Source organism: Rhinolophus sinicus, linkage group LG07 (genome assembly GCF_036562045.2).
Source record: "Rhinolophus sinicus isolate RSC01 linkage group LG07, ASM3656204v1, whole genome shotgun sequence".
Taxonomy (NCBI): Eukaryota; Metazoa; Chordata; class Mammalia; order Chiroptera; family Rhinolophidae; genus Rhinolophus; species Rhinolophus sinicus.
In genome coordinates, this window is record NC_133757.1 from 122,511,077 (window position 1) to 122,533,230 (window position 22,154).

Genomic DNA, 22,154 nt, shown 5'->3' on the forward strand with positions numbered 1-22,154 from the left:
AATGTATGAGTGATCCAGTATCACTGTATCCTGGCCAGCATTTGTTATTGCCATTATTTCTTATTTTATCCATTCTGATAGGTGTGCAATGGTTTTAATCTGTGTTTTCCTAAAGACTAATGATATTGAAAATCTTTTTTTATATGCCAAATATTTTATCCTATTTGTTTTCTAAAACTTTTACAAGTTTACATCTTACACTTAATTATGCATTGTGAGTTAATTTTTGTTTAAGGCATGAGGTTTAAGTCACAGTTTATTTTTTTATTGTTTTGCTTATGGATGTGCACGTGTTTCTGCATCATTTGTTGAAAAAAGTACAGGAATAATGTTAAAGATTGGGTTTCCTGGAAAACACAAGCTGAGACAGAAATTTCTGTGTAGGAAGTGAAAGAAGGAGAGGTTGGACTGAGTGAGATACAGTCTCAACAAAAAGCCTCAGCAGCTCCCACAGAGAGCTCTGGAGTTGGGGTGGTCCCTAGAGTTGTCCTGCATTTGAGCAAGGGGGCTGGGCCTGTGTAGGCCCACCAGCTCCCGACACCCCACCCACACCCCATACAGATACTGACTGGGAAGTGACCTTGGATGAGGAGGCTCTCAGGCACTTAATTCCAAGAGGGAAATGCAGGTAGCCTTGCCAATCACCAATACTCCCAGCACTTGGTTGGATGAATTCCTGTCTCAAATAGATGACACAGCACAAAATTCAGCATCCACTACAAACAATAAATTCGGAATTCAGAATAATATTGAAGATGGAGAAATGGTACAGCAGAGGAGCCCTTAGAAGTAAGTTATTGGTAAGGCTCCTGTGTTGGTTTGGCCAGTAGTTTCATAGGGATTCATTGTATTATTAAATGAGTAACTAAAAATGTGAATAAACTTTAAAAAATCATAAAAGAATCCTACACTCAGACCAATGGTGATAGTTTGTCATATGCCAAAAATCAATACATAAAATGAAATATAATGTAGATAAATGTGATTCTTTCTTAAAGACAAATGTGAGCTTCAGAAGCTGAAGCTTCCATTGCCTAATTGAACTGCTTCAGCAACACATTTAGTAGAGGCTATTGTTTCCTACGCCCCATGTTTCCTCTCACCTTGATATGAAACAGAAGGGTCTTAACCCATCCAAAGATCTATACACAATCTTTGCTATCTGCTAACTTGCTGTTTTATTCTTTGACAGGCAATGGGGACGTATTCATACAATCAGATGTGTGAATCTTGGAAACTAACCAGAGAAAGCAATGTATGATTTCAAAGCCATCAATTTCACTATCATTTTCTTGCCTTTAAATAAAAGAGAAATGATTATTTGACTTTTCTGTTTCTTGAACATGAATTCAAAACCGCCCAAGGGGAAATCACTGAAACTTTAAATAACTGAGACTCGTGTAGATGACTCCCATTTCCAATCAGATTCAGTGATTTCCATTTCTGGTTGGCTTCACTAGAGCTAAAGCCTTTTAACTGTTATATATTTGCTAACTGCACTTCTCTTAGGGAAAAAGAAATCACTTGTTGTAACGTGAGACTCTTTAGGTGGAGGATGCTGTGTTTACGCTGCTGTGTGAGTTTTCCTCTTAGCTTGAATCTTCCTTGACCAAATGTAAGCAGTGGGAATTGGGTGGGGGGAGGGGAGTGATGAGGGAATAAAGGTCAGGTTCCTGTGCAGGCACAATTTTGACAAAGAATTAAAATTCACTCTTTTCCAATCCCACACCTAGACACCTCTAGAAACTCATTTGCTATGCGCTCTAATTCCTGACTTTTCATTCTTTGAAGCTCATTTATGATTTGCAGACGAACTGCGGATGATGCAAATGTACAAGAGCGTCCAGAGTAGTTTCCACAGTGACTTTGGGTGTCTGTGAACAGCATGCCCCTGAATGTGACTGCAGTGCCAGGCTTCTCCCTGAGGCTGTGTGCCATTCTGCGGAATTTGTATAGAACCTCCACAATGAAGTGACCTCAGGGGCAAAAACATTGCTGTTTTAGGATTTACACAAATTTGCAATTACAATGATATAATGTATGATATCTCCCTTTTGAAGAACACGAATTGCTAAATGTACTATGTATTTTTCATATAAAATGTTTTGTCACAATTGTTCTCCTGTGGTTTGGAGCTTAGAAAATCAAATGAGATTTTTGAGTAGGAAATCTGGTCTATGTTTCTCATTAAATTCTCATTACACTACTAGGCAATAGGTGTGATTATTGTCATTTTATAAATGACTACAGCTAGCTGTTAGGGTATTTGAGGCGGGGAAGGAGACTGATAAGGCTGTTAGTTTGGAACTCATTTTCTTTCTCATCACACTAGAATTTTGCAAAATTTTTTTTTGGGGGGGAGGGGAACAGGACTTTATTGGGGAATAGTGTGTACTTCCAGGACTTTTTTTTTTTTTTTCCAAGTCAAGTTGTTGTCCTTTCAGTCTTAGTTGTGGAGGGCGCAGCTCAGCTCCATGTCCAGTTGCCATTGTTAGTTGCACCATCCCTTGCGGGAGTCGAGGAATTGAACCGGCAACCTTGTGGTTGAGAGGACGAGTTCCAACAACTGAGTCATCCAGGAGCTCAGCGGCAGCTCAGCTCAAGGTGCCGTGTTCAATTTTAGTTGCAGGGGGCGCTGCCCACCTTCCCTTGCGGGACTCAAGGAGTTGAACTGGCAACCTTGTGGTTGAGAGCCCACTGGCCCATGTGGGAATCAAACCGGCAGCCTTCGGAGTTAGGAGTACGGAGTTCCAACTGCCTGAGCCACTGGGCTGGCCCTTCGCCAAGTTTTTTAGAGTGATCCAGATTTTAATAGACATTCAAAATACACAAACAGAAACCCCAGATTTTAATTGCATGATAAAATACTTGGAAAATCTAGGTCATCTATGCTGTTCAAATTTTTGAAAGTATGATACAGTGCAAATGTGACCCACCCATCCCCAAAAGATGTAGGGTTTCATTTTTTTAAAACTTATAAACATCTCAAGGGAAATACTATCCCAAGGCACAGACATTGAGGAAGATGTTGATTCTAAAGTATACATACTTCTCAATGAAGTGGTCTTTGAAAACAATCTCGCTCATTTTTAAAAGAGCGTCACAAAATCACTTTTTCCACAAGGTATTGAGGAAACATTTACTTTGGAGTGACTGCAAGTATGTGCCAAAGGTTACATGTATTTTGTTCTCAGTATTTTCTTAAAACCACAGGAAGGGATAAGGTTTTACATGTTCTCTCAGATCCTCACAGCTTTAAAGGAAGACAAAGATATCAGGGTGTGCTATGATTTATTCTCCAGGGGATTTCTATTTGCATTTGGTTTTGATTTTCTAGAGTATACAAGAAGCCTAGAAAAGATTTCAGAACATGGCAGGACCTTTGATAAAAGGAATGCAGACTGTCCTCCACAGTGCTTTCCAGACTACTGGCTGAAAAAACAAGTCTTTGTTGTTGTTGTTTTTGTTTTGTTTTGCCTTTGTCACTCATAACTTGCTTATTTCCACCGTCAACCCTTTCCACCCTTTATCACACACCCACACAAATAGACACATGCATATACTCACAAACAGTTCCAATATGCAAACCAGGAGAAGAAAAATGTGGATTTTGACAATACAGATAAGAATACTTTGAAATCTCTAGTCTGGAACATTTTAAAGAAGGTCACTACACATTTTTTTATTATTTTTTTATCATTTTGATGTATTTCACTCAATTGAATTAAAACAACATTTATCAAACTTCTACTATGTTCCAGGATTTATAACAGAAATAAAACAGGCCAAGTATGAACAAGATATGATGAAGTCCCTTTAGACATGGGGCTTAGAGTCAAATGAGGACATTGAGCTGAAAATTGAAGTGTGAAGGATGTTAGTAAAAAAGAGGTTTGGGGTACAAGACATTGGGTTAAAACTTGGATATTTAAACTTGTCTAAGAATGAGGAAGATTTCCTTAAATAATTAACTCTTAAAATGTCAGGAAAAGATGAACAGGAATAGGGTGAAGATGAAGTAGTAATTACAGCATCCTGTACAAACACATCCCCACAAAGAAATCCCAGAACCAACAGATTCTGTAATGAATGCTTGAAATCTGAAAGAAGGTCAGAAACTTCATAGCGTAAAGGACAAAGGTAAAGTGACATGAGATAATGCTGAAACTCTACAGACCAGACTGTGGACAGTTTTGTAAGGATTTTGGATATTTTAAGACAATGTGATGCTACGACACAGTTTTAAGAAAAGCAAAGGACAAGGTTAGAGTTGTTATTTTCACAAAGATTCCTCTGGTTTTTAAGTCAAGAATGAGTTAGTAACGGCAAGCACAAACCTGGAGAGCGTGGTTAGAAACTTTCCACAGTAATAATTCTTTGAACTTCAGTAATGATGGCATAAGAAAGAATAATAGTATTTCAGACATGTTTCTGACATGGGAAAAACAATTTGATGAATCATTACATGTAGAATATGAGGGAAAATCAAAAATCAAAAATTAATTCCATGTTCCAGGATTGACGAGTTGGGGGATGTGAGACCCTTGTGCAGTAAAAGAAACACTACAAGAGAAATATGCCTTCTTGAGATGATGCGTATGTTGAATTTTAAGTTACTGAGCTATGTTCAACTTAACCAGTACTTGTAGAGTTAACGAGAACACGTAGGGGTGGCTATGGTTCCCTCCCCCTCCCCATTATGGCAATGACACGATTCTCCGCCCCTTCTCCATTCCGTGTAAGACAGTGGTGTCCATCACATTTGACCTTTGAAGCAGTGCTAATTCCAAATTGGATTCCAATATTGAGTGACATGCACAAGCACACATCTGCTTGTCTTTCATCAACGCTGACATACCCCCAAAAAGTTTCAGATAAATCCTGCTGTGCCTAAGCAAACCCTCAAGAAAACTCATCACTCTATTCCTCTCAACTGAACATTACTGGTAAGCATGATATTCTGAATCTAATACAATCAAACTGAGAATCCTCTTTTTAAAAAATTGCATTGTGTTCTATTTCTTCCTGAAAATACCAGATAACTTAGCAGGCATATGTACAGATTTAACTTCAATTGAAACTCTAAGATCACCAATCATGACAGTGATGAATGTTTATAGACTGTTTTAAGTAACTTTGGGTCCCCTGTCATTCACAAATTCAAACTGACATCTAGTGCATATAATCAGATATGTTCAATTTGTTCAGTTGTACTCTGACCTCATAACAGAAAATCAGATTTTACTTTTTAACAGTTTAACCAACTTTTCCTGTTAGAAGGTAGCAAGCAGTTAGCTCAAAGATAAGACTACAATTAGCGTGTAATTCTTGTAGTACAAAATGGTAATCCCATCTTTTTGGGAGCTCTAGTTCTTCATGTCAACTTCAGAACTGTCGACCTCACATCTACAGCATCTGTAGATCAGTAGAACTCTGATTTTAAAGGTGCAGAGGCTCACGGTGAAAACTTAAAAAGAGAGTAAACAAAAATGAATGGAAAGAACTACTAAGAGACTGATTAGTTCTTATCTTTGAACTTTCCAGAGTTGAAGATATCTTTGCTTTCTTTCCTGAATAAGGAAAGAGGAGAGAAGAGAGGGGGAGAAAAAGACAAGGGAAAAAGAGGAAATTATTGATTTAAGGAAAACAAGTTTTTTCTTTATTGAAAATATAGCAATTGAAAAACTAAGGAAAATCAAAATTCTAAATGAAAGAGTTTGGGATAAAAGAAGAGAAAAGGAAAAAAATTAAATAAATTGTACAGTTTTATTACTATCCTATTATGTTCCAGTTCATAAAGTGTGTGACATGTTTGAAAAATTAGTGTCAACCACTGGACCATTTAATACACAATGTAAACTTGGCCTCACTTTGTCCTGGGACAGACTGAACTCATATGAAGCCAAATTTCAGATCCAAGTACAACTGGAAAATTAGAACTTTGGTCTTGCAGCAAAGGTATAACATGAAGTCAGTTTAATTGCCTGCTGTAGTTGCTATTTCTGTAACCATGACAACAAACCATACACAACAGTAAATGGAACCATTTAGGGCTTTTAACCCACCACAATACTAAGAGTGTATGGAAAAACTGTAAGAAAAGGAAATACTTTGGTAAAGGACACCAGGGTGGAAGAAGGAGAATTTCAGAGAAAGAAGCTCTTTTCTGGCAGATACTGAACATGCAACCTTAGATTTCTCATTCAGAAGGATCTTTGGACTTCTACCATCCATTTACTTCATCTCTATGGAATATTTAATGTAGATCTGAGCCTTGGATTCTAGGTAGAACACTTTCTAAGCTGGTGGCCCGTTGCAAAGTAAATTTCTTTTAAAAAATCACTACCTGTTATGTCTGTTTTGTCAATTTTTGAGGACAGAGGCTATTTATTTACCAAACAGATCAATCAACATTAGTGAGATTTTACAGAATAAAAATAAACACTTGAAAATTTGTAATTGCAGCAATTTTTATTTTAGTTAATTTTCTTAAATATCAAAAATTGGTACTTAAGTGTACCAAATGTCCCTTTTTCCTACAATAGAAAGCTTTTTCTAAATGTGCCAAAAGGCTTATATGAAAGTGTGTTCACTAATCCTATGTCTATTGGTCCATTTAACCTTAGTTTCGTTTTGCTTTGTTTTTTAGTTTTCACTGAAGTACAGTAATTCCAATATATAAGTATTCCACAATTTATTTATCCATACATTAAAGGTTGAGTGGATTCCATATTTTTGCCATCATAAACCATGCTGCTATGTCTACAAAATATAAAATTTATCTTTAGTGTTTCAAGACTATATAGAGGAGTGGAAATGTGGGACCATACCATTATACATGTTCAACTTTACTAAGTAACGTGATACTATGCCTAAAGTGATGGTAAAATGTATCCCCATCTGTATAGTTCCTGTTGATCCATGCCCTCACCAAGAGTTGGGTTTGTCTGCTTTTAAAATTTTCCCAATCCATCTGCCTTTAACATCTGATTATCCAGTTCCTATTTTCTTATGTTTCTAACTGCCCTCTCTTTGCCTCCTTTTCAAGTTCTTTACTTTACCTGGATTCTAAAATATGAATAAAACACTAAGGTTTTGTCTATGGCCATACTCCCTTATTTCTTTAAGCCTAGTCTTCTTCAGAAACACCAGTGGTCTTTAGGATCAACTCGTCTCTGTTCTCTGTGTTCTCTCACAGCTCCTACCAAGCATCTCTATCTGTATCGTCCACTAGAACCTCAAATCCAAGCAAACATAAACTTAAGCCATTCTATTTGCCACTCCTGAATTGTGAAACGCTCTTGCTCTTCTTTGTCCTGCTGACCCACCTACCATGTGAACAAATACGAATCCTGGAAACTTGGACTCAACACTGGCCCTTCCTCAATGGCTCATGTTCAGTAAGCTCCAATGGCCATCAATCTTTATCACAAAATGGCACTCAGTGCCAGCCCTTCCTTTTTAGTCACTGTTTTCTACATTAGTTTGAATCCTTGTGATAACCTGTCAGAACCATTGCAATTATCTCCTATTGGCTCTTTAAGGTTCTAATCTCTATACTTCAATAATCACTCTATATAACTATAAACAACTTCAATAATATCCTTTCCTCTCAAAACAAACAAACAAGACAAAACAAAAAAAACACACAACCAAACAACAACCACAACAAAACCTTCAGAGGCTTCCAGGTACACACTGAGTGCGTAAATGCTGTATTTTATGTCCTTGAGGTCCAAAAGTCAGAATTAACATTATGAGAACTATTATCAACACACTAGCTAAGTGTATTTTTAAAAACTTAACATCTAACTGAGGGTACCTCAGCTCACCAAATGCTATTAAGGAAATATTTTACATTAAAATATAAATATATTATAAACCATCAGTTTTTAAAATAAGGGATAGGACTTTGCCTTTTGAACTCAATTTACAAGGATTTACAATTGTCTGTTTATTACCCAACGTGCAAGAGTATTGTGAGCTACATTGTGTGTATACTTTCCAATGATCACGAATCTCATTTATTGCCTTTATTTCTAAGTGCCAGTAAGTGCTGCAATCAGCTCTTGTTCATATTCATGACATAAGTGAAAGAACAGCATTCGTTCCTTCCTTACAATGCTTCAAGAAATTTAATAAATAGTATCTCAATATTTACAATGAACTTATGTGAAAAGAATAATGAGAATATAATCAAGTGATTGATAATCACAATCAGATGACTCACCCAAGGCCGCACAACGAAGAAGCAAAGCTGCAGTTTGAGCAACTCCAAGCATTCATTTTCTACGACATTATTCAATTTGTACTACTCTGCACAGATGTAGACTAGTTGAAAGGAAAGGAGAGAGCATAATTCTAGTTCAACTCCTGCCATAGACTTTTTCCAGCCTGAATTAAATCCAGGAAGTCATTTTTCTCATCTGAAAGTGAAGAGTGTTGTTCATTTAATATGAAATAGAAAGCATTGTAGGAATTTGGACAAAGAAGTTCTTTATACCAATCATTAAATGCTCGTACCCTTCTGGGAAAAGGTAGAGCTGAGGAGGTCAGAGGTCTGTCACTAGGTGTCAAAGCAAATAGTACCACAGTTGCCATCCAGAGATCAGGAAACTGCTACCGACTTAAAAGGCCGCCACTACCCAGAAAGCTGGTGAGTAGGGATTAAAACATAGAGTACGACCTCCCCCAAAATCACAAGCACAGGAAAGGGAATGGCTTCTGCCTTTCTTCTAGCCTTCTAAAGAAATCACACAGTTGCATCTCATTGGCAGAACCTCAAGCAAATTCATAAGCCTAGGGGCCAAGAAGTGTGGAAAATTTACCTTCCAATCTTCCAATCCTGCTACAGGAAAGGCAGTTATAGACAGTGGATGTGGATAGACTGCGCTGCCAATAGGCAATCCCTAGCACATGGAGCAGACGTGACGACTTCTGTGCTCTGTTTCTATCACTCCTTCCCTAAAAGCAGCCAACAGCAATGTCCCACCCTTGTCCTGCCCGCGCATCCACTACAGCCAATCTTCATTCCAGCTCTCTTACTAGCATATACGGAAAATCAAGTAATAATATAAAGAAATGGGAAATTGTGATGATTCTCCCTCAATTCTGTCCAGTAAGACTACAGTACAAGCTGCAGACGTACCTTCTTAGTAACCACACTAGAAAAAGTTAAAAGAAACCAATAAAATTAACTTTAGCACTATATTTATCCCAATATATGACCAATAATTTCAAAATATAACTAATATAACATTATAATGAAACCCTACATTATTTTTCATACAAAGTCTTTGTAATACAGTAGATATTTCATAGTTAACAGCACGTCGCATTTGGGGTGCTAAATTTTCAGTAGGAATACTTGAGCTATACTTAGACAGCATAAAATTCATATTTGAAATAGTAAATTCACATACTCAAGTTGTTCCAAAAATACTTACATGTTTTTAAATACTGACCCTAGCCTCCCAACCAAATAATTGTCTTTTAATATTTGCATGCACATTAATAAAACTGGTTCATCCTTCTCACATTTACCCTTAAAACAAAAGCATATCAGTCGTGGTAGGCAGAGGATGCCCCTCACCCCAAGATGTCTACATCTCAAACTCTGGGACCTGTAAATATGTATATGATACGGCAAAGGGGATTTAAAGTTGCAGATGGAATTAAGGTTGCTAATCATTTGACATTAAAATAGATGATCCTGGATTATCCCAGTGGGTCCAATGTAATCACAAAGATCTTAAAAGAGACAGAGAAAATCAGATGAGAACCAGCGAGATGGCTGCTTAACAAAGGCTGAGCAACACTACTAGCTTTGAAGATGGAAAAATAAGGTCACAAGCCAAGGAATGCAGGTGGCTTTTAGAAGCTGAAAAAAAGGAGAAAGAATTCTTTTACAGCCTCCAGAAGGAATGCATACCTGCCAACATCTAGACTTTATCTAGACTTAGGACTTCTGAGCTCCAGAACTATAATGCATTTGTTTTGTTTTAAGCCATTACCTTTGTGGAAAATTGTTACAGCAGCAACAGGAAACTAATACATCGGTTTGAAAAGTAGGTCTTTCCAAGTTAAGCAAATTCTCTAACTCTAATGTCAATGCAGTAGTAGAAAAATAGAATTTGGTTTTCCAGTTTCCCGTCAGCATGTAAGGAGTTTGGATGTCTTCAACCAATCCTAACAACAATACACAAATGAACAAACTGAAAAATTGACAACTTGTTTTAAGTCTGTTAGAGATGTGAGGTCGTGGGAGAAACCACTGCCCTCTAAATTGGAGAGAGAGCCAGGTGAATACAAATCACAACTTAAGCAGAATCTCGTGAACAGAAACTTATGTGGGAACTGGTACCAAGGTAAGAAAACCTAACCTGTAATTGATGAACACTGGGGACTCAGTGTGGACAAGTCTGGGAGATAAAAACCCCAGGGGGCCCAGTCATAGGGGAGCCCAGACATTTTTATGAGTTTTACCTTCAGGAGCTCTATAATGTTCTCACAGTGAAGACCAGCAGAAAATGTCCTTGTCCTTCCAGCAGGGAGAGAGAAAACACAACCATATGGAAATATTCCAGAGCATGTGGTTCTTCTTAGCAAGGTCTGCCCTCAGAGAAAATATTTCACCAGGGCTTAAACTATCGGTGTTTTATCAGAGCCTCACCGACCTGGGTGAAGGGACATCTCCAACTGCAGCCCTCTCCAGTTTTCCACACAGGGTCAAGAAAACAGCCACCCAGCCCCTGTAGCCAGCTGTCTGTCCTCCCTAAGGGGGAAGCTGAGAAGCGCCTGTGCAGTTCACAGCACAGAGGCACGGGCTCATTAGGAGACTGAGACGTAATCATAGGACTGAGAACACATCCCCCCCTTCCACATCTTACCCGCACAGCACTAAGAGCCTACTTAACAGAGTTCCACTTACCTAGTACACTGTGTACAGCACTCAACAAAAAATTACAGAGCATACTAAAAGGTCAAAAGCACAGTTTGAAGAGACAGAGAAAGCACCACACTCAGATATGGCAAGGATGTTGGAATTGTCACAATGGAATTGAAAGCAACTATGATTAATACGCTAATGACTCTAAGAGACAAAGTAGAAAGCATAAAGAGCAAATGAACACATGAATATAGAAAATAATGAATATTTCTATTCATTATAGAAATAGTAATGAATATTTAAAATAATATTGTACTTAATTATGTAAAAAATATTGCTACAGTGGCAAACATATTACAATATATAATTATATCAAAGTAACCTGCTGTACACCTTAAACTTATACAATGTTACAGGTCAAATTCATTCAATAAAAAAAGAATAGATGTATTGTAGGCAGAGAGATAGAACATCTCAGAAAATACCAAAGAAATGACAGAGATAAAAAACGTTGTGATAGAAATGAAGAATGCTTTTGATGTGCTAATTAGTAGATTGAATGTGGCTAAGAAACAATGTCTGAGCATGAGGATATCGCCATAGAAATTTCCAAAACTGAAAAGCAAACAGGAAAAAGATGGAACTAAAAGGATCAGAATATCCAAAAACTGTAGGACAACTACAAAAGGTGTAAAATATGCATAACAGGAATACCAGGAAAAGAGAGAAAGGGAACGAAGAAATATTTGAAGCAATAATCACTGAGAATGTCCCCAAATTAATGTCAGACACCAAACCACGGGTCCAGGAAGCTCAGAGAACTACAAGCAGGATAAATGCCAAAAAACTACACCCAAGCATATTATAATGAAATGCACAAAATCAAAACTAAAGAAAAATTCTGGAAAGAAGCCAGAGGGGAAAAACACCTTATCTATAGAGGAGCAAATAAAAGAATTATGTCCTACTTCTCAGAAGTAATGCAAGCAATATGAGAGTGTAGAGAAATATTTTTAAATGTTAACTGAAAAAAACAAATCATCCTAGAATTCTGTAAGCCGAGGAATCATCCTTCAAAAACAAGCAAGAAATAAACACTTCCTCAAACAAAAATCGAGGGAATGTGTTGCCAGTAGAACTGTCCTGCAAGATATGTCAAAAGAAGTTCTTTGGAAACAAGAAAAATGATATAGATGAGAAACTTGGAGCTGCATAAAGAAAGAGCATAGAAGGACTAGGGAAGGGAAAATAAAAGTGTCACTATTCCTAATTGAGCTAACAGGTGACGTATCTTCAGAGTAACAATAATAAAGATGCATTGTATTACTGAGGAGAATAAAACCGTCTTCCTCTGTGTCTTTCCTTTCCTCTCACACCCACTCCCACACTCACAACACTGACTACCACCCGCCTGGAAACCAAGCAAGTCTGTGACAGCAGCCGGAGGCCCTACAACTTAACTAAATTCTGAGCTTATCTCCCTCTAGAAGCATCAGATCCCACAGGTTAGGGCTCGGTCCCATAGGACGCCCTCCTCCCTCCACTTCCTACAGCAGTTGAAGTCCAGGTTGGCACCTGGGTTTCTGATTGATCAGCTATAAATCGGGGGCTCCCGTGACCCCTCTTCGGGTTTCATTAATTTGCTAGAGCTGCTCGCAGAAGTCAGATCAACATTTCACTTACGTTTACCAGTGTATAAGGAAAGCACCCGCTATAGGGTAAGACGGATGCCCAGATGGAAGGGAGGCACAGGGCCAGATTGGGAAGGGGCGTGGAGCTCCCATGCCCTCTGGGTACCACTCTCCTAGCGCCTCCGCGTGTCCACCAGCCTGGAAACTCTCCAAACCCTGGACCTGGGGGAATTTTATGGAGGCTTCATCACATAGGCATGATCCATCATTAACTCCATCTCCAGTTCCTCTCTCCTCTCTGAAGAATGGAGGATGGAGCTGAAATTCCACACTTCTAATCATGGCTCGGCTTCTCCTGTGACCAGCCCCCTCCCAGGAGCCCCCAGGGTCCTCTTCTTAGAAACAAAGACACTCCCATCATCCAGGAAAGCACAAGGGGTTTCTGAGCTTGGTGTCAGGAGCCCGGGTCAAAAACCAAATATTAGAACACAAGATGCAACTAGGGTGCTTACCACTTTGGAAATTACGAGGGATTTAGGAGCCCTGTGCCGGTAACTGAGAGCAGGTAAGTATATAAAAAGTCTGACAATTAAGTTCGCGAACTTGTTGCAAGGCTGTTGCTAACCTTTTCTGACACTAGAGGGATTATTCATTAAGAATATGCGCCAGCTGAACAGTTAACCAAGTTTACTATTTGGAAATGGGTAACAGCAGTTGCAGCATTATTTGATGTTACTGTCGGAATAAAGTGAAAACTACTACCATATTGTCTCTACTTAACCACTCAGTTTTCTTAGTTGAATTGAAATCCATGTTTGAAGACAGCCATTATCTGTGTAAAACTTTATCTCCAGGAGCTTATAAACCATAAGTGTACTATGTATGCAGCGCAGCCCCACACTGTCTGAGTGGGAACTTCGTAAGAGGCTGCCATTTCAGAGCTATACCATTAGGATTTTTAGGAACAACAGAAACACACCCTGGCTAATTAAAGTAGGAAACAATTTGTTAAAAGATATTAGGTAGCTCTTGGAATTTCTCAAAAAGGCAAGAGACCAGACATGGAGATTCTTCAACCTTCAAACACTGCCAAAATCATGCCAGAGATCGGGTCTGGTGAGCGGGGCACTGACGCCGTTGCTCGTACAGACAGGGCAGCTCATACCACAGGCCACCAACACTGAGTGCTGCCCCGAGAGTGCTGCCGCTGCCCCCACCACGGACAGATGGGTTCTGCTTAGCCCAGGTTTTCAGCGTCACTGCCCTTTGATTCAAAACCTACGGTGGGCATGCCTGATTGGTCAAGCTCTACTGCAAGAAACTGGAAAGGGAAGTGATTTTCCGACTCAGAACTGGGGTGCAGGACTCAGTCTCATAATGGCAAGAAGGAGGTTTAGATTTGGGGGGGGGGAGTCGTTTTTTCACCGGAGTGCCCAAATTGCAAGGTAAAAGGACGTCTGTTCCCTTAACTTTCATTTCACGTGTACTGTCACATGTACTCTGTCACCTGTCATGTGTACTCTGTGCACCAGGCGCTTCTGTGGTTGTCCAAGGCTCCGATGCCGGACCTGAGAGGAAGGCCCTGTGCTTCTGCTGCTGAGGCTGTTCCTTTGCAGGAAATGGCTTACATTTTATCCAGTTATGTTCTTTTTAAAATTTTCTGATAGATACTTAAATAACTTTGCTTATATCTACTTAAATAAATATAATTATGTAAGTTCATTCCTTGTCTTCTCTAGAATAAAATTATTATGTTAATGTCTTTCACTGGGATTTCAAAGAAGCAGTTTGGTTTCATGGAACAAAGTCACAGAAACACAAGTCAGAGAGATCCCTCTTCACTGGCCAGATATATGACCCCAGCTGCAGTTGTGTCAACTACCATGGGGCAATGATATCCACCTTTGAGGATTACTGTGCGAGCCAAGTCAGAGCGCAAACAGCACATGCCAGGTCTTTGCGATCTCAGAATGAGAACGATACGATTCGACTCCCAGTGCTCAGAGTCCAGCAGATAAACCAGAAATGTGGGCCAAAATTATGCTGTGACATAAGTTATTTCAGAAATATACAAAACATAATAGAGTAGTGATTTCCAGGGAGGAGGAGTGAGAGAAAATGTAAATTGTAACGAATCTGTAAAGAATACATAGAAGTTGTAATTTTGCTAAAGGAGAGGATGGTACACACGCAGAGCAGAACGACGGAGTGATGGAAAAATGAAGATGAGAATTCTAGAAAGAGAAGAAAGTCATCAAAGAAACCTGCAAATTTTCAAGGAGCATGTAAATACACACTAAAAAAGAAAACTGGGGCCAATTTGTGAAGACTTTTTCTCTCATGTCTGACAAATTCCTAAATACAGGCCAGTACAGTGATTGGTGAAGAGAACAGGTCACGGGGAGTGAGCGGGGCAGGGAAGGGCAATCGTGTGTGACTCACCTGAACGGCGAGAGCGGCTAACTGGTCGGGAGACAAGTATTGCTCATGAGGAGTCCAGCATACTACTGTCAGATTGACTTTTGTCCGATTGTTATATGAGGTCTCCCATTTCTCAATGGTTAGCAACAAACTCAAACGTTTTGAAAACATGAGTGACAAACACATTCGTTGACTGAATCCAGTTTGGGGGCAGCAGTTTTCAAAATCTGCCGCAGACACTAAAAAGGCACTGCAGCTTCTGGGCAGGTAGTGACCTGACCACTCATTTGCCCAGGTCCTTGGAGAGACAGAAAGAAGGGACACTCAAAGCAAGGGGAGTAGCTCAAAACCAATGGATGAGCAGCAGAGCATTTTAAGTGACAGCAGCACTAAGCAGATGATAAGAGACAAGGTATGATTTGGAAGTGGAAGCCATAGGTCATCATGACAAACAGAAGAAAAGAGTAAGTGAGAAAAAGACAAAGAGCTCTGCTCACAATTCCCGAGATTGGACTGAGTTTATGGCGGTGCTATCAAGCGAAAAGTGAAGCCAGGAGAAGCAAAGTTGAGATCTTGGAAAAAGGTCCACTATTTAATATATTGCATTTGAAATAGAGAAATATAATTAGATGGAGTAAACTATACAGCTCCAAGGTTAGAATTCAAGAGTTGAGACAATGTATACAACTGTCTTACCAATGTCGCACACGCAACACTGTCGTCACTTTAAAACGTCCAATTTGCCCCTCATAGCAAATCACCCTCCTCCCAGGGTGACTTCTATCTCCATACATTATTCTTATTTCTAGCTCTATACCTTAGTTTTGCCTATTCTTGAACTTCATATAAATGGAATAATATAGACTTTTGTGGCTTCTTTCACTCAACACGAAGTTTCTGAGATTTAACTTTGTATATTAGCAGTGAATTCTTTAAAGTATTGCTAAGTAATTATCCATTATATAACTATACCACAATATGTTTATCAGTTCTCCTCTGGATGGATATTTAGGCAATACTTTGCTACCATAAGTAAAGCTGCAGTGAATATTTTTACACAAGTTTTTCAGGAGACAAATATTTTCATTCTTTTTGAGTAGATACCTAGAAGTAGAATTGCTACATCATAATTTAGTTGCATGTTCAACTTTGTGAGTAGCTGCTGACATATTTTTGTCAAAGTGATTGTACCATATTACACTCAGAAAAGCAATGGATTAGAAAACCAGTTGCTCTGTATCCTCTCTAACATACAGTATTTAGTGTTAATCTTTCCAATTTTAGCCATTCTACTGGGTAGTAATAGCTCATTGTGATTTTAATTAGCATTTTTATGACTAATGATGCTGATAATCTTTTCATACGTTTATTGGTCATTTATGTGTCTTATTTTTGAACTAATCTAAGTCTTTCAGACACTTACTATTTTTTAATTATTACTGATAATCCTTCTTTAAATATATGTATTGAGAATATTTCCTCATAGTCTGTAGACTTCTTCATTTCCTGAATGATATATTCTGACAAGCAGATGTCTTTCATTTCTATGAAGTCCAGTTAATTTTTTTCACGTTTAGTAACGTTAAAATTTTGCTTAAAAGCCATTTCCCTTTTCCTTTTAGGTTTAAAATCTATGTCAAGTTAATATTTTGCTTGTTCTAATGTACAAGTCAAGGCTAATGCTTTTTTCCGTACGATTATCTAGTTGATTCAGCATCACTTCTTTAAAAGACTGACCACTGAACTGCATTGGTGCCTTTGTCAAATATTAAATGACCTTGTATAGGTGAATTTACTTACGTACTCTCTGCTCTGTTCCATTGATCTACTTGTCTATCCTTACATCAATATCACACTATCTTAATTATGCAGCTTTGAAAATATAGATTTGCTTATTGATGTATACAGATAAGCTAATACATACTCATATACATTCTTCACATGTGCCAACAGCAATCCACAGAATGCAAAGATAAACCTGAGAAAGGAAAGGATACTGGACTTCATCAAACTTTATGGAACAGGTAGAAGAAAAGTTACCAAAGAAAAATAAAGGTTACTCAGAGAGACAGAAAGAAAAACAGACAAAAAAAATTTAAACATGGAAATTAAGAAATGAAAGAGTTTTGAGAAGAAAAAGTTTTCAGAAGGCTCAATTCTCATGCTGCAGAAAGCCATACAGATGGTTAAAAAAAAAAAAAAAAGGTCATTTTGACATTTGTAAGAAGTCATTCATTGATTCCTAAGTAAAGACAGTTTCAAGAGCAGTGATGGCATATATTTATTCAATGAATATTTATAGATTGTGTAGGCATACTGCAAAGTGCTAAGAATAAGACATACTGTAAGTCTCCTGAAGTTTATGGTCCTGCAAACCCATTGGAGTTACATTCCAATGAAAGAAGGAAAGACTGGACGATATGGGAAATAAAAATCCAAGGCACAAAAATTCTTTATAGAGTGGCAAGAAAAGAAAGAAGTAACATTTGATGGTTTTACGTGAAGACACTGAGAAAAGGATTTTGTTTGTTTTGGTTTCAGGGCAGGGAATGTTTCCATCAGGTTTTAGGCAAAAGGGGAGGATAAGAATAGAAAGACAGAGACTTAAAAATATTCTAAGGAAATTGGAGTAATGACGGATTAAGGCACGTAAAGCACGTAAGATGGGATTCCTTCAAAAAAGCAAAGGTAAAGATTAAGTTTTGGAAAGAAGAGGGGTATTTATTTCTCAAAATGGCAGATGGAAAGTAGGGAGGGATGAGTAGGAACAAAAGTAAAGTTGGAAGGAGTGTATAACGCCATTCATGAGCTCTCTACTCTTGGAGAAGTGATTTTGCTCAAAGAATGGAACTATAGCAAGAGACCTAAAGATGTGGTTTTGGGGAATGGAGTTGAGTTTACCATCAAGTAGTGATGTACTGGTAACAGTAAACATCTGATAAATATTGACACCAAAGTCATCTGAGACGAGTTCGGAAGGAGAAAATGGTGGTGTATTAGGAGTAAAAATAGTCACAAATATGGAGGAAAGACCATGATGTATTTCAATAACACTGAAGGCAATGGAGAGAAGATAGTGGACTTATGTTAAGTTAAAGAAAGAAGAGGTTGGTTAATAGCTGTCAGTGAAACTATAATTTGCAAACCATATAATGATTTAGAGGTATTAATTGAGCTAGTATAACTGGAAGGCCCAGCACACAGTAGGCTTTTGATAAATGTTTTGTTGCTTTTATGTAAATCCTGCACTAAGTTCTTTTTAGATATTTAAACAGCTGAGAAAAAGGATTGTGACTTCGAACCAAAGAATATTCATTTCACTAAACAAATTTTCTTTCCATCTTTAGTTTACTGTTAGTTGTAAAACCTTTCCAACTCTTGAAAGAAGTTCCTAAGGCAGCCCCTCCCACCATACCCCACCGACAGACTCAATGCTCATGCTTACTTCTGTTTTCAGAAATTACTTAATGCCTAGTAATCAATACATTCTGCCTAACACTGAAAATATTTTAATAGTATTTAGGGATTATCATGTTGTCTGCTCAAAGGCCTAATAGTTAAATACAAAGTAGTTATTATCCGCTACACTATTAAGAAAGCAAAAATCCAAATCTTAGAGTAACTAAATTTTCGCTCCTTGTTATGTTATTTTCTGAAAAAAAGTCTCCTCTAATGGTCTGTCTCATGTTAAAATACAATTTATTGACAGTGGGAGATAATGATGCGGAAATTACCCATCAGTTGGATTTGCTGTGGAAAGAGAGACACACTCATTTTCCAAAATGTGTTATTCAAATCTTAATAAAGTCAATGGGGGAAATAATAAATAAATAAATCCTAGCACATCTTAAACATAAAATAGCTGAAAAAGAGGTCACACATATCCCCACATGAATAATACTTCCTGAGAACAGTTGAAACACCTGGCAAATTGGCTCGAAAAGGGACATTAATGTAAGAAATGCTGTTTGGAATTTGATCTCAAGAAACCTTGAGAAAATGCATGTGGGAAGGCTTTGTGTACCTTTAACTATTCTGTGAAACACACAAATAAGACTCATTCAATGAAGCACCTAATATAATTATCCGGTGTCCACTTGGACTTCTCACCATCTTTCTGAAGGCCTTAGTCCCTTGAACCAAATGTTCTTAATTATCTTTTCAATATACCAAGTACAAACATGTGTGTATCATTAGACTAAAACTTAATTGTTCAGGACACATTTTAAAATATTGAAACAAAATCCACAAAATAAAAGAATGTGCTTTTACACTCTCTCCCTCACATATTACTCTTTTCTCTCTTCACTTCAGGGAATATGAATTCTCAAGCATGGAGGGAAGACAAACCTCCCATATTCTCTTCCTGAGCCAAACTTATGCTCAGGACCAAAAGCAATGAATTGTTTCAACCAGAAAACATTCAATGGCTCCCAGGTCTGAACTTTCTTCTGTAGACTTACAATGGCCCAGAAATTCCCTAGCATGATTTAATGACTGCTTAAACAGCTTTAAAACTTGTTAACAGTGGGGCGGGCTGGGGCAGGGGAGGACAGGAAAGGAAAAACAGCAATACAAAAGGCCTTCAATTTCAGCCAATCCTTATACCCAGTTATTACGCTCTCCTGCCCTACTGCTCTCTGACCAAGATTCCCCAAATTTTCTCAACTTCTCCAGAAGCTGAGAAGGCTTTCTCTCCTTCAGCAGTAGAGATGCCAGACCTCGATAAAGAGATGTAGGAGAATTCATGAGACCTTAGTTTGCAAATACAGTTGAGGGTTGCCCACCTTAATTGCACAAGTGAGTTCCCCAGAGGACCCTGGGTCAGCAGAGTGTATTAAAAATAATATGGAACCTGACGTTAAAAGTCAAATATCTCTGTCACTTACTAATTATATGAACATGGAGAAGTCACTCAGATTTGGTACCTCAACCAAGTGGAATGAATTTCCAAAATTAAAATAAAAATTGTTTTGACTGTTGGCTATCAATCTCTACTCCCTGATACATAAATCTGCACGTTTTATGTGCATAGATGTGAGCACAAATGTGTGTTCATTTGCTTTGAATGTTCTTCTCTTTAGTTTTATTTTTATAAACCAATCTTCTAGATTATATCATCTAAAACTCACTGTTTATAATACCTCAAACTGACCCTTCCACTATTAACCTGACAATTCTTTCACAGCAGTAATTAACACAAGGGATGGTTTGATCAACAGGGCATTAGAAATGTTTCTTCTTTTCAGAGAGATTTTAAATTCAGAATAGAAAACAACATCAATATTTTCAGGCATGTAACCATTATTTTTTATAATATAGATGCGTAATCTGGAAACAGGTGAGGGAAGTCTGCTCTGCCATACGGTAGAGTAGATAATAATCATCCAGGTATCTTAAACCAGGACACACCTTTGCCTCAAACATGTATGTATTAGGCTGGTGCAAAAGTAATTGTGGTTTTCGCAATTTTTAACCTTTTAAACCGCAATTACTTTTGTATCAACCTAATAAGTACATTTTAATTTAATTTTTTTAGAAATTCATATTTATAAAGCAGTGTATGTGTGAATGTGGAAATCATCCCACTTTCTCTCTTACTCTTGAATTTTTATTCCTTTATTTACAAAGACTTAGTAAACTATCACATAATTGGCATTATTCTCTGCACTGGGGATTTCACGATGAAGAAGATAGGAAAATTTTTGCCCTCAAAACATAAATTTCCTTACTCTGGAGAGTCATCTTTGAGTTCCCCAAGGACAGCTACTAATTCCTTATTCATACCTCTTCTATCATTTTGTATGTCTCTTTTTCAGTTATTTTCATAATGCACAATCCATGAGCCCCAATGCTAAACAGACTGCATGTCACAAACAGGTACACAAATATTTATGATATGAAGAATGAATAACTGAGTGAATCAAAGATACTGAGAGTTCAAAATTAGTGAGTCTCAATTTAGACTTTTATTCCAAATGTTACACAGTAATCATGTCTTTAAATAAACACCTCAATATGTGTTATTTGGTGTCCAGAAGTGGAGATGTAACAATGAAAAGCACAGTCTCTGCCTGAACAGAACATGCAATTTAGTGTAGCAAACAGACAATAAGCCAATGGAAACACGAAACTATGAAAGACACTTGTAGAAGGGCACTGAACCCAGAATTTGGTAATCTGGAAAGACTTCCTGGAAGAAGCACTGTCTAAGCTGAGATGTGAAGGATTAGTAGGAGTTGGCCAGAAAAAGAGAGGGGACGAGGAAAGAACTGGGGCAGAGGTCTGCAGGTAAACCTGTTCTGACCAAAGAATTCAAGAGTTCAGTGCGGCCGCAGGTTATCAGTAGCAGACAGTGATAAAGGATGGAGGTATGTAGCCTTTTGCAGGAGGAGGACGAAGGAATACAGAAGGAGAGACAGAAGGAATGTAAATATGAGATAAAGACACCAGCACCAGCAGGTCTAGTTCTGGATTTATCTCAGCTACTATTGTAGGGTTTTTTTTGTTACTTGCAAGGAGACAAATTCCAAGCATAAATAAATCGTATTTAAACATGGAGAAACTGTTTAATTAGAAATATGATTAAATAACTGAACGAAAATCCCGTATGCGTATGTCTTGCCTGAATGTATTTTCCAGCTTTGGTGCTCATAAATCCTTAGTCTCAGGATTCGATGAAACTTAATGACCATTTAATACAACAGTATATGATGATCTATTTCAAAGCAAATTATGTAATTCCTTGGGTGAATCAAATATTTTAAAAGAGTGAAAGCTTTTTTTAGTTCTTAGTCATTTGTTTGAATTAGTTAAAACATTAGTAAGATTTTCTTAAAGATTATATGTAAAGATCCAAATTTCCAGCCATTCATAGCAATGTTTACTGAGAGGAGAAATGCACATGCTAATTCCTATATTAACTCAAATGAACTCTTCAATCCCTCAAAGAAAGAAAATACAAATATAGTTTTTCAGTGTATCCAGTAATACAATTTCTTTCCATCTTAAAAAACAAAACCCCAAAATATTGTAAGTTTCCATTAATTTGCATAACTTCTGTTAACATTTTGTGAAGTAATAATTCAAAATATACGAGGTCATCCAAAGCACTTCAACTGCTTCTTCTAAATCTTCAAAAATTCCAACCAAATCAGTGAATTGATTATATGGGGGAAGGGAAGCAAAGTTGATAAACTAAAAATTGATAGGGA